The following is a 12,731-nucleotide window of genomic DNA, read 5'->3' as shown; positions in this document are numbered from 1 at the left end:
CATGCATCTTGAAAGAATTTTTTGACCACACGTACCAACGTGCTGTCCAACTTACTGAAAGTAGTTGGAGAAATGTGGAAGACGAGGAAACGCGTGCTTTTTCTTTCTGCAACTGCACGACCTTGGCATGCGACGGAGGAGAGAGTCACGTGATTTCTTCCGCTGTCGTGATTGGCGGACCTAAATATAAAACAGCCACCTTGCATGAACGAGCCCATACACGGTAAACATGCATGCAGAACGGCAAAAACATCAAACATGTTTTCAGAAGATTTTGAAAACTTTCAACATGAATGAACGAGGCCATACACGATCAACTTGCCTGTGGTTTTATCATTTTTCATACAAGTCGGGCTGTTTCTTCAGGCATGTGTTTACGTGTATGGGCCGCTTATGGTATACGGCTAACATGAATTGTGCCCCGGTCTTTTTCCAAATCTCAGCCTAGTGCAACGAACACCGGAACTATTATCTTCGTAAAGCTTCTTACCTCAACCACAGAGTGCTTTTTTTTTTTTTTTATTGAACCAGAAACATACTATAAAATTAAATTAAGATTACCTTTTACGTCCCACGAATATGCTCGGCTAATCTAAAGATGATGATGATTATTAGAAATGAGTGAAATGGTGGAATGAAGAAAGTGGGAGGAAACGGGAGAACCTCGAGAACACTCACGCACTCGGAATTTGTCTACCATGAAGTTCACTTGGTGCGAGCTGAGATCGAACCAAGGATCCCATGCACCAGAGGTGAACGCTCTACCACTGAGCCACCGCATGAACATACTATAATTGACGTTACGGTTACCAGTATATGGCCAATAGGAAACTAAGCAAATGTTTGATAATGTTAGAAATAATACAAGAATCGCTGCTAATACTGTATATAAACAATCTTCTACGTATAAAGCAGTTCCTACTTAAAATGTTTCAGCAACCAATGGGAACTATATAAAATAGAGTGCTTCATCAGCAAAATAGAAGTCACTGCCATACAAAGAGCACACCCAACAATCTTTATTTCTTTTTAAGAGTGTCAGTTCCCATAGAGCTTCCCTTCCAACTGAATGATAAATATGTTTTACGTGGACGATCGAAGAGACCAGGCTTCTGCTATCATCTGACAGCAGCACCTATCTCGCAAGTTTTCGTACTTATAGTTAAAAATAAACCTTGTACTGTACATCTGCTTTCAACAAACGACTATACACGAAAGTTCAGCAATTCGTGCTTAAAGTCCTTCGTCAACAGTATGGTTAAATAGCAGGAGGTACATCACTTAAAGTGGGGATTGTAGTACTTTTACGATCTCTCACTGGGAATCTAACCCAGGACCTTGTGCAAAGGCACGCACACTAGCCGCTAGACTAGACCAGCAAGGTTCTGTTTTTGCATGCCAAAACACTACAGAAAGGACGTATTACGTTAAAAAAAATGCTAATCAATCTTATGACAATTTAGTTTTTTCCTGGATTATGTAGCATCAACTAGAATTTGGGCATTATAAGAATAAAATGAACTCTTTTTCGATTACCTTTCTCATATATCTTGTTTATTATTATTATTATTATTATTATTATTATTATTATTATTATTATTATTATTATTATTATTATTATTACGCGATACTCTTGTCATAAGCTTTCTCCAGGTCGATAAACATCACATGAGGTATTACTTTCCTAGGTATATTTTCGGTCATTTGTCTAATTGCAAAATTCGCATCCAGAGCTGGATTTCGATTCGGTGGGGCCCTAAGCTACTGAAGATAATGGGGTCCTTTATGTGCCCAGATGAATGTAGGGCCCTATATACAGAAATGACGAAACCAGTTATATTTTAGGAAGCAGGCTAGCAGAAAGGGCCCCATTACTTACATCATAGGGATCTACACAAAGGAAGCACTATTGTTACATTTAATTTTACTTTAGTTAGTGTTTTTCTTATATTTTGGAAATATGCAATTTTTTCTTTAAATTTTGGGGCTCCCAATTGCGTGGGGCCCTAAGCTATAGCTTGTTTAGCTTATACGTAAATACGGCACTGCTTGCATCTACTGTTTCCCAACTGACAAATGCGATTTTTGCAATTAGACAAATTAGAAAATGACGGGAAATTACAAGACGGAACTGCATGTAGTGTTAAGAACCTGGAGAAAGCTTATGACTAATACCGTGTCAAGAGATCTGCAGATGAATGAGAAGTAGAAAGTACCAGAAAAGTATATTCGCCTTGCCCAAGATATGTATGATTACGTATTTACACAGCACCGTAGATACGTAAACTGCGTAGGCTACACAAACTGTATACGAGGATTACTTCAAAGATTGAGTTCATATATATATATCCATCCAAACCTAAACGGCGTAACAAACATCTTGGCATTTGAAGGCGGCGCTCCAAGTTCCCTTTAAATGCTGATAGCGAATGAGAGGCCAGTGGTATTGCCACGTTTATTTGCACACATCCAGGTTTATCCCTGTCACCTGATCACGCTATAGTTTGTCTGCTTACCCATAACCACACCCCTTTACCACTTGGCAACGTCACGCCAGAGCTTGCGTTTTATTCGTTTAGCTGAAATGCCAAGATGTTTGTCACAGGCCTTATAGATGTCCCATATGCTGTTTGCAGACGATATTATGTGATCCCAATCGACAGAAGTTAGAAGATTGGAGAAGAGCTTTGGAGGACAGGATTAAAAATCAGTGGCAAGAAAACTTAATATATATAGTTTGGAGAAGATGGGGAGAAAACTATACAGATGGAAGGGCAGGATATAAAGTAAATAAACACATTTAAATACTTAGGTTCCACTGTGAATAAGGATGGGAATTTAAATGAGGAAATACGGTACAGAATTAAAGTGGAACGAATGAAGATCACAGGTATTCTCTATGATAATAGTATGAAATTCGAGGTGAAAGGAAGTGGTTACAAGACAGTAGTGAGATCCAAAATGCTGTATAAAGCAGGGCCGTGGGGAATCACGAAGGCGAAATAGAAGAAACTAGACATGGACGAAATGAAAATGCTCAGATGTATGTATGGTATTGCCAGATTGGATAGGGTCAGAAACGAAAGAAGAGGTAGCATTCAAGTAACTGAGATGGAGAAACTACAAGAGAAGATTATTGGGGTACGGTCATGCTATAAGAAATAATTACTTCGGCAAGAGAGTGAGGAAGATGGAAGTAAAAGGCAAAAGAGAAAAGGAAGACAACAAACAAGATGGATAGACTGACTACGGACGTACAAGAAAGGGTTGGGGATCACTAATAAGGTTTCGGACCGAGCAAGATTGAAGCGAATCAAACAATGACCCCAAGAAAGAGTAAAAGAAGGTTTCTCAATAGATTATTTTGTAAATTTGAACGAAAAGGTTCTTCAATTGGAAATAACCATTTCTCTCTCTCTCTAAACACACCTTTTCTCATCCTCTTGCCAGCGGCCTCGATGAGTAATTTCCGATTTGCTGCTTATCGATCATAGTTTTATATAAACAAACTTTGCAAAATTTATTACAATTATTTTTTAAATTATTCTTTGTTTAAAAGAATTAATGTTCTTTGCTGTATTTGACAAATATGTATATCAAAATAAATTTAAAATAGTTTTTTTTTCTGTCCAACGCAAAGACTAACTAGAATTTGTTCCCCCTGTCGGGATGATCTTCATTTGGTGGTCCAAATACCAAGTACAGGTTTGAATACAGGTAATTTATTGTTGACAGCCTGGTTTAATAATAATAATAATAATAATAATAATAATAATAATAATAATAATAATAATAATAATAAAACACATCCAGCAGATTCAGAATCTTTGGCTCAGTAAAAAATACAATAAAATCTTGAAACTGCTCTAAGTAGCGAAACTAGATGAAATTCGTGAGGGCTAGCGTTTGGCTTCTTTTATATTTCGTCCAGATGAAAAAAAAAAAATAGCTGGACGAAATATATTCCATAGCGTGTAGGTAAAAAAAATTAACAAAAGGAGAACTTCGACGACAAGGCCAGGTAAAAGTTTCACAACGTGAATTCCAAAATATCTAATAGCTTGACAACGTTGGTAGCGATCTCCAGCTTCTAGTGCAAAACATGAAGGATGGTGAGGCATTGATCATAGATGAGCAAAACAGAGCATCAACCGATGATCGCTCTGAATTAATGATGGTTCTCGCACTTCAACATACAAGCTGAGAATGACTGGTACGGAATATACGGTACTAGTTGCCAAACGTGTTGCAAGGTGATGATGGGTAATGTTCAGTTGGTGTAATGTGGTAAGTCTGGCTAATTTGCAAATAATTTATCCATAGTCCAACTTTGAGCAGATTAGGGTACGAACGATTAATATTCCAAGGCTCTTAGGCATATAACCTTGCTGTTTCTTTATGAATGAGAACCCATCAAAGAATATAGCAAATACGATAAATATATTCCTTTCAAAGTACTTCTGTCCCCGTTTATGTACAGTATCAAGATTTCTGCCTCAATTAGTAGGATTTCATATACAAACTTGCTCAACAGTAGAAAAAAAAGTAATAGTGATATATTAAAAGATGCAAGATGAAATGTCATGTCAAACCTCTTGTCTAATATGCAATGGTGGAATTGGTCGTTGGAAATTATACTGTAACAGGACAGAGCTGGATTTGTTTGTGTGATAATGTAACGGAACAGAAAAGAACCAGCTGATTATGCACGTGACATAAGAATCAACAACAAAGATTATTATATTTATTTGCATAAAAACAAATGACTCAGCCCGCTGGTAAAAACAGGGCTTGTTCGTTGAACAGTGCAGCCATGCACATAACCAGGAATCATGCTTGTATGCACAACGTTTAACTGTACTCCTTTCTCCACTAACTTCTGCTAAACTATTTGGGTTCCTGTAATAAAACACGGCTCCCTATCTTGCCCAAGTATATCTTGAAAACCAAAGTACAGGTGATGTCATCGTAATGAAAAGCACTATATGTCCATGTTGCTACAGACAATACAATTCTGAATTTTTAAGGTAATTTAAAGAGAATAAATAAATAGACCAGCGTCCACATCAGGCACCAGCGTGTTTCAATTTTTTCTAGCCCTTCCGCTAATCTAGTGGCTAGTGAGTGCGCCTTTGGAACACGTGGTCTCGGGTTCGATCCCCGGTGGGAGAACAAAAAAATTAAATTCATAATCATTTGTCTCCTTTAACCTAAAGGGCATAACTGAGACGTGAAATTATATATACTGTATCAAATTTAAAAAATATGTTACACATATATATATTATATATATATATATATATATATATATATATATATATATATATATATATATATATATATATATATATATATATATATATTAAGCTGATGCTAAGTAATGGTGTAAACATAAGGGGACTTCAGGTTTTGCAAGCTCTACACGAAAAGTGGGTGACTGATTTCTCCGCTTATTATGGAAAAAGGTTGACACTGCTTCAAGGGCGAGAGGACTGCAGTACATTTTCGAAGCATTCTTTTTCGAATGAGGGAAATCATGAGGAAATGCGCTTTACAATTTTGAAATTTAGTAACACCTGATTTATACTTAATAATAATAATAATAATAATAATAATAATACTAATACTAATACTACTAATACTAATACTACTAATACTAATACTAATACTAATAATAATACTAATAATAATACTAATACTAATAATAATACTAATACTAATACTAATACTAATAATAATAATACTAATAATAATAATACTAATAATAATAATACTAATAATAATAATACTAATAATAATAATAATACTAATAATACTAATAATACTAATAATACTAATAATACTAATAATAATAATAATAATAATAATAATAATAATAATACTAATAATACTAATAATACTAATAATAATAATAATAATAATAATAATAATAATAATAATAATAATAATAATAATAATAATAATAATAATAATAATAATAATAATAATAATAATAATATTATTATTATTATTATTATTATTATTATTATTATTATTATTATTATTATTATTATTATTATTATTATTGCAAGCATTTAGGGAACGAATGAACATTCTTGAACTAGATTTTAAATTGATTTACCTCTGAAATGTGAAAGATATTAAGTGTTAGACTTGTAATTCAAATACACAATTATAAAATGGCAAACAGAGAATAGTCAATTAAAAATGAAATGAAATCTTTGAGTTTTACGTTCCACGGTTACGCCGGTTAGGCTAAAGGAGACTGTGATGAGAGATGAGTGAAATGGTGGAATGAAGAAATTGGGAGGAAACGGGAGAACCCCGAGAAAACCTACGCACACGGTGTTTGTCCACCACAAAGTTCACTTGGCGGGGGCTGGGATCGAACGGTGAACGCTCTACCACTGAGCCACCGCGGCCCGCAATAGTCAATTAAGTTTTGTAAGGTAGGCTTAAGGCGAAGAAAGTTCACAGAGGTTCAGTAAATCCGGTTACGAATAGATATGGAATTTAACGCATGTTTTGGAGCTTCCTTACGGATATAAGGACAGCAAACAATTGTTGCAGGGGATACTAGAGTTAGATTCCTGGTAGGAGCTTGTGTGATTGAGATTCTACGTTAAAGACTGCCTACAGTGTGAAAAAATTATTGGAGGTCTAAAAAGCGGGGTGTGGATGCAAAACCCGTTACACCGACACTGCCGATATGACTTCCCTCTTGTAGAGCTCTGGAGCTGCCACTGCTATTAAGATAAATGGTTTAAGACAATATGCGTCATCATTTTGAACTGTACTACCCAACAATGAAGTCGACATTTATCATTAATCACAATACATTTTACTTAAAATACTACACTATAGTCAAAATATGTAAAGCACTATACTCAAAATATTTTAACTTGGCAAAAGGTGGACCCCCCTCCCTCTCTAATGAAATCTCTTACTTCTGTCCTGTCAATTAACAGTAAAATAGGATATGTTTCAGAACATAATACAAGAGAACGGATTGCAAGATAATATTTCACGTTCATTAAACACCCGTCATTTCTTTTACCTACACAGCATAATCGTAGAACTTCCGACTAAAGACTTCCTTGCACACACTCAGCTGGATACGTTTCAACTAGGGAACAATTTACAAAATAAAAATAATTAGCCCCTGCAATAAGCTATAAACACCCAAGAGGAAAATGTGCCAATTAACTCGTTTTGGGTTATTTATACTGATGGTGCATCCTAATAGAAATGCTAGTAAATTGTCAAGAGTAACAAACTTAAAATTGATTAGGCTATATCGTATACAGAAAGCTGAAAGGAATCCGCAATCTAAGAATTCAGTAAGGCATACATCCATAAGGAAATTAGACTGATAACCCTCCTTAATTATCTCGGACAAAACCTAATGCCCCGACCAAGTTTATTTCATACAAACTAATAACTCATCTGCTAAAATAGACGTGGGGGAAATTAATGATTTAATGAGTGAATCAAGTTCCAACCAATTCATAATCACTATTTTGCGTTTTTCCCCTCGTAAGTGTGCTACTGTATGAGAAGTATCCTCCCTACCAGCGTTGATAACCTATTCAGCAGAGACTATCGTACGTAGCACTTCAAAATTATCGTACAGTTATGCTGGTTAGCTTAAAAGAGACTGCGATGAGAAATGAATGAAATGGTGGGATGAAGAAAATGGGAGGAAATGGAGGAAACACGAGAAAACCCACGCACACTGTACTTGTGCACCACAAAGCTCACTTGGCACGAGCAGGGATAGAACGAAGGACTCCACGCACCAGAGGTGAACGCTCTACCACAGAACCACAGCAGTCCAGTCGAAATAATAATAATAATAATAATAATAATAATAATAATAATAATAATAATAATAATAATAATAATAATAATAATAATTATTATTATTATTATTATTATTATTATTATTATTATAACTACTATTACTACTAATAATAATTCTGAAATTTAACAATCTGCTTGGAAGACGAGATCCGAGTTCAATTCCTTACCAATTGTAAAAACTCATCTACTCGAAGTAGCTAGTAATTCGTTGGCCGAATTGTTAACGCGCGTAGTTCTCCCTTTGAATCCCGATGTGGGTACTTGCGTGAGATACGAACACTAATAGTGCTTTAGCTCCTATTTTAAATAATAGGTACGGGGCGCGGTGGCTCAGTGGTTGAGTGCCTACCTCTGATGCGTGGGGTCCCTGGTTCGATTCCCCACCAAGTAAGTTTGTGGTAGACAACGTGTCCGTGGGTTTTCACAGAGTACTTCCTCTCACTTTCTCATTCCACCAATTCATCCATCATCATTCACTTGTTTTAATCATCCTCTCCCTTAGCCTAAAAGACATATTCGTGGGACGTTAAGCTCAAATATTTCATTTCATTTCAAACAATAGATCAAGTCTCATACGTAGCCTTGCTGTCGAAAAGGGACGTTAAACTCCAAAAATCAACTTCCAGTAACAACCAATATGAGTAGGCAAAATTCTGACATCCGTAAAAATATTAAAATCACAATATTAAATTACTTTCATGATATATGTGAAATATCATGAACGTAAAACTTGAAAAGATATTTTAATTACTGCTATCTTACATTAATTGTGTCAATTAACTTTTTTTTTTTTTTTTTTTTTTTGAATGATTGCTCTTATTGGATCTGGGATTAATTCGCTGTATAAGTTGCAAAATTCAAGTCCTTTTCTCTACGCAACGAGAAACATTCACGTTTTGAAGTATCCACAAGAGGCCAATTCTGATTTGTCTATATATAATTCAACTCAATTCTTTCTACGTCACTCTGGGGTGTAAGAATGGGAGGAAGCAAGGCAAAAGGTAGCAGATACACAACAGAAAGCAAATTACCAATAATAAAATTACTTAAATGTTTGTATAAAGCTATATAATGATTCCCATTGGTAACCCACTGAAACATGGGTTCTGTAGGCTACTAAAGAAGCAAAATATGCAAATCATCCTCCGATAATTATAATACGAACTTTACAAAGCCTATTTGCGAGGAAGTCTACTAATTTTATCACAAAACACGGTATCTTGGGAGGATTAACACAAAAAACAAAGGGAGGGGAACTACAGTCTTCCATATGAGCACTACAACAGTATAATAGATTTCACGCCTGCAACTGCATTTCAGATTTTGCTAGAGGAGGAGTAACCTTCTCCACTTATATAAAAATGTCTACTTTTAATGAATATATTATTAAAACATATGCCTTTCTGGAACTCAGGGGGAGGGGAATTCCCCTCCTTCACTCTCTAAATGACGCTTCTGTCTCACCCATCCTCCTCTCCTGAGTATGTTCAATGCCTGGCATGTTAGAGAAATATCATGTATGAAATTCAGTGAAAAATATTAATGAGGATGCAGCAGAAAGGAGACTAACGCATGAATTTTAGAACAAATGTAATAGTGAATATTTTACAAAGCAGGGGAGAAGCCTTTATGCTTCCCTGCTCCTAACAGGAATAACAACTCGCAAAGCCTCTCCCAGGACAGAACTTGTTGCTCCACTACACTTGTTGATTCAGCCAGTAGATTGGACATTTAGTAGTGAGAATGGATTTCTTGTGTCCAATGTAATGTACTAAATACGTTAAGGATATCAGTCAACACGGAATAAACACTTATGCTACACTCTACAGTAAGTAGCAATCTGTACATTAAAATTTCATGCCTAATGAGAAAAAGATAAAAAGTTGTCCCGTTGTTTACATTTGTCAAGTAACAATAATACTATGGCAAATCGTATTCTTAATATAAAAACAAAACCCAGCCTGTGAATACGAATTTCTCCTGTTTCTACGAATGAGAATTTCTCATGTTTTGTAAGCTAATGAAACGACAAATACATAAAATGAAATAACTAATATGCAAACTTCAAAACATTTAAGAGTTACAGGTTGCAAAAATAGGCTATTTAGATTATGTTATAAACGTAAGACGCCTCGGTGAGAGCCACGCTAAATCCCAACAGTTCACGGTCAGACTAATAACTGTCGCTAGCTGCATTGCCTCCTACTGATGCCAAGATGCTATCGTGCAGACAATTCGGAGACGAGCCGACCTAGTCTTCAGAATACCAATATTTAACACGAAATCCCATAGAAACCAGTACAGATTCAATTTCGGATAGCATTTAGAATATCCCCAACTCGTTTCATAGTTCCGGAACTGAGTACCTTGTTTGTGTCTAAATTGCGATAAAGGTAGAAAACAACGAGCCTGTGGGGCTTCTAACCCCCTTCGCTCAGCTATATTTCGTGAAGTAAACAACACTGGATATCTTATATGTGCAAGATTGGGGAGAAACTAAAAGATACCCTTCTTTTTCTTTATTTGCTTTTGGCTGAACCGCGTAACAGCATATTTTGGAGTTATCTGACATTTTCGTAACATCCTGTAACTAAGGATGTGTGTGTCGCATATTTTTCTCAACCTATCAATATTTGAAATTAAATAATCTGCAATGTTCATTCACATTGTCATTATTACTATTATTATTCAAATTAGAGCCACAGTAGTCGGCAACTTATCTACCTGCCAACTGGTGGGCCCGGGTTCGATTCCCAGTAGACAAATTTTTTCGATCTCACGCGGCTCAAGTTAAAACAGCCTCTTTAAAATTAGTGCAACTTTGGGAATCCCGAAAACCAACCATATGGTGTTTGTCTACCACAAAGCCCACTTGGCGAGGATTATTTGGGGGCTAACTTGAGTTCACCTTAACGTTCATACATGCAAACACAAAAAGGCTAATGCTGGTCACGGGGTAGTTCAGCTACGGGACTCAAAGGAATGAGTATGAAAGGCAGGGGTGCCCACAAGGGGGGGCTATGACACAAACTGCGTCATTGAAATATTTGGGGGGTTAAAAATCTATATAAATATGTTTGAGGGGGTGTAAAAATTAATCGAAAAGTTTTTTTTTCATGGAAGAACACCTACGGATAGACAATTGAGGGGGGGTGCGTCATGGACATGAGGGGGGGGGCACCACTGTGAAAGGTACTGTACATTCTACGCTAATTTTGTCTAATATATTTCCGTCGTAAAATCGTACCTAGAGTTCTCTTGAAAATCATTAGCCAATCGATTTATCTTTTACAGTCTTTACTTTCAAATATTTTACTTCTGTAAGATTATAATGAAAGGAGTAAATAAAGAGAAAACGTCAATCTGGCCTATACACGCGCGTTAGCCAATAATGAAATCACAATATCAATCAAAGTGCCACTGCAATAGTGGAGCTGTAACACTCCTAAGCTCCTGTCCCTATTTACCCCAGAAAACCAAATAGGACCTACTCAAGTGGACTGCACACAAGAAATTGTTTTTGTGTTTAAATATTAGATGTAAAGAGATTATAGTCACTAGAAGAGACCATCATCAAGATATGATACTACAGTACATGTCAGTACGTATTTCATGACTGTATATACATGGTGATATTTCACAGTCAACAGTTATACAGCAGCGTACAGTGACAGGGACGCATAATGCAGATCTTCAGTTTTATTTGCAAACCAAAACGGCAGCGACAAAAAGATGGGGGGGGCATCCTCAAGATATAAAAAAAAGGTTGGTTTCTCCTATTGGGGGACCAGGAGACTGTCACTATATGTCAATATGTAAATGCGACACAAAAAGCTATTTCGAAACTAACAGTGGGAAAATAGGATTCGAACGAGAGTACAACAGGCAATGAAGAGTGAATTACTCCCCTATGTCCATTTATTATTTAAAAAAAAAAAAAAAAAAACGCTGCATTGAATCTAATTTTCAAAATGTCAATCCTATTATTTAAACTTAGAAAACCATATAAAGTTCATAACGTTACAATAATAAAAATTAAACTGAATTGGTGCTATCCACGATACAGAGAGCTGTACATTCCCACCAGTGGCATAGCAGCTGCCCCCGCAACCTCCGCATTGCGGGGGGGGCCCGAAGTCTTGCTTTGAATAAAGATTTAAAGAAGTAGAACTTCAACCGTACTTCTGTCGGCTTTACAACTAGGGCCCCTTCTCTATACTTTGCGGGAGGGCCCGCAAAAGTGTGCTACGCCACTGATTCCCACTATTCCGAAGTCATTGGTTCATGACTGACGCTCTACATTTTAAGATGAAAACTAGGGGCGGACTTCTGGGGGGGCGGTGGGTTGTAATACTGCTACTTAGAGCTACATTTAAGAGCTCCAAACTCTGAGATGGGTTTTATTTTTATATAAAATAAAGTTTCCTCTTCTGAGGGGCGATCGCCCCCCTGGATCCGCCCCTGATGAAAACACATCAATATCGTCATATACAGTATAATAAGCCATTATTTCTGTTCGTCTTTTAACTATTTTTTTCTTTTTTTTAACAGGCTAGCTAATGTACGCATTATATTTATACATGATTTATTTTCCTAATTCCTACAAGCAGCATAAGAAAAGTAACAATCTTCCTCGACGCATTAAAAAAGAAAAAGTAATTTGCATACTAACGCCCAGTTTACCACGGACGTTACACCTTATTCGCGCCAAAACACGCAACATTACGTCTATTGCATTACATGATGCAACAACATAGGGTGTAGTCGAACAAAGTGGATATATGCTTATTTAAATTTGACGTGATGCACAAACATTATAAAAAAAAAAAAAAAAAAAAAATACAGAGATCATGGGCTATTTCTGTCAA

At 36.1% G+C, this 12,731-nt stretch overlaps 1 protein-coding gene across 1 annotated transcript in view; it reads right to left on the bottom strand.

The window, feature by feature from the left end:
- Positions 1-12,731, bottom strand: part of LOC145680563 (cytochrome P450 3A16-like) — a 148,715-nt gene that overhangs the window by 135,689 nt on the left and 295 nt on the right. The gene's annotated exons all lie outside the window — the stretch shown is intronic.

This window comes from Thermobia domestica, chromosome 3 (genome assembly GCF_964235325.1).
Source record: "Thermobia domestica chromosome 3, izTheDome1.hap1.1, whole genome shotgun sequence".
Lineage (NCBI taxonomy): Eukaryota > Metazoa > Arthropoda > Insecta > Zygentoma > Lepismatidae > Thermobia > Thermobia domestica.
The sequence above is the reverse complement of the archived record's forward strand: the minus strand, read 5'-3'. Positions and strand labels throughout refer to the sequence as shown.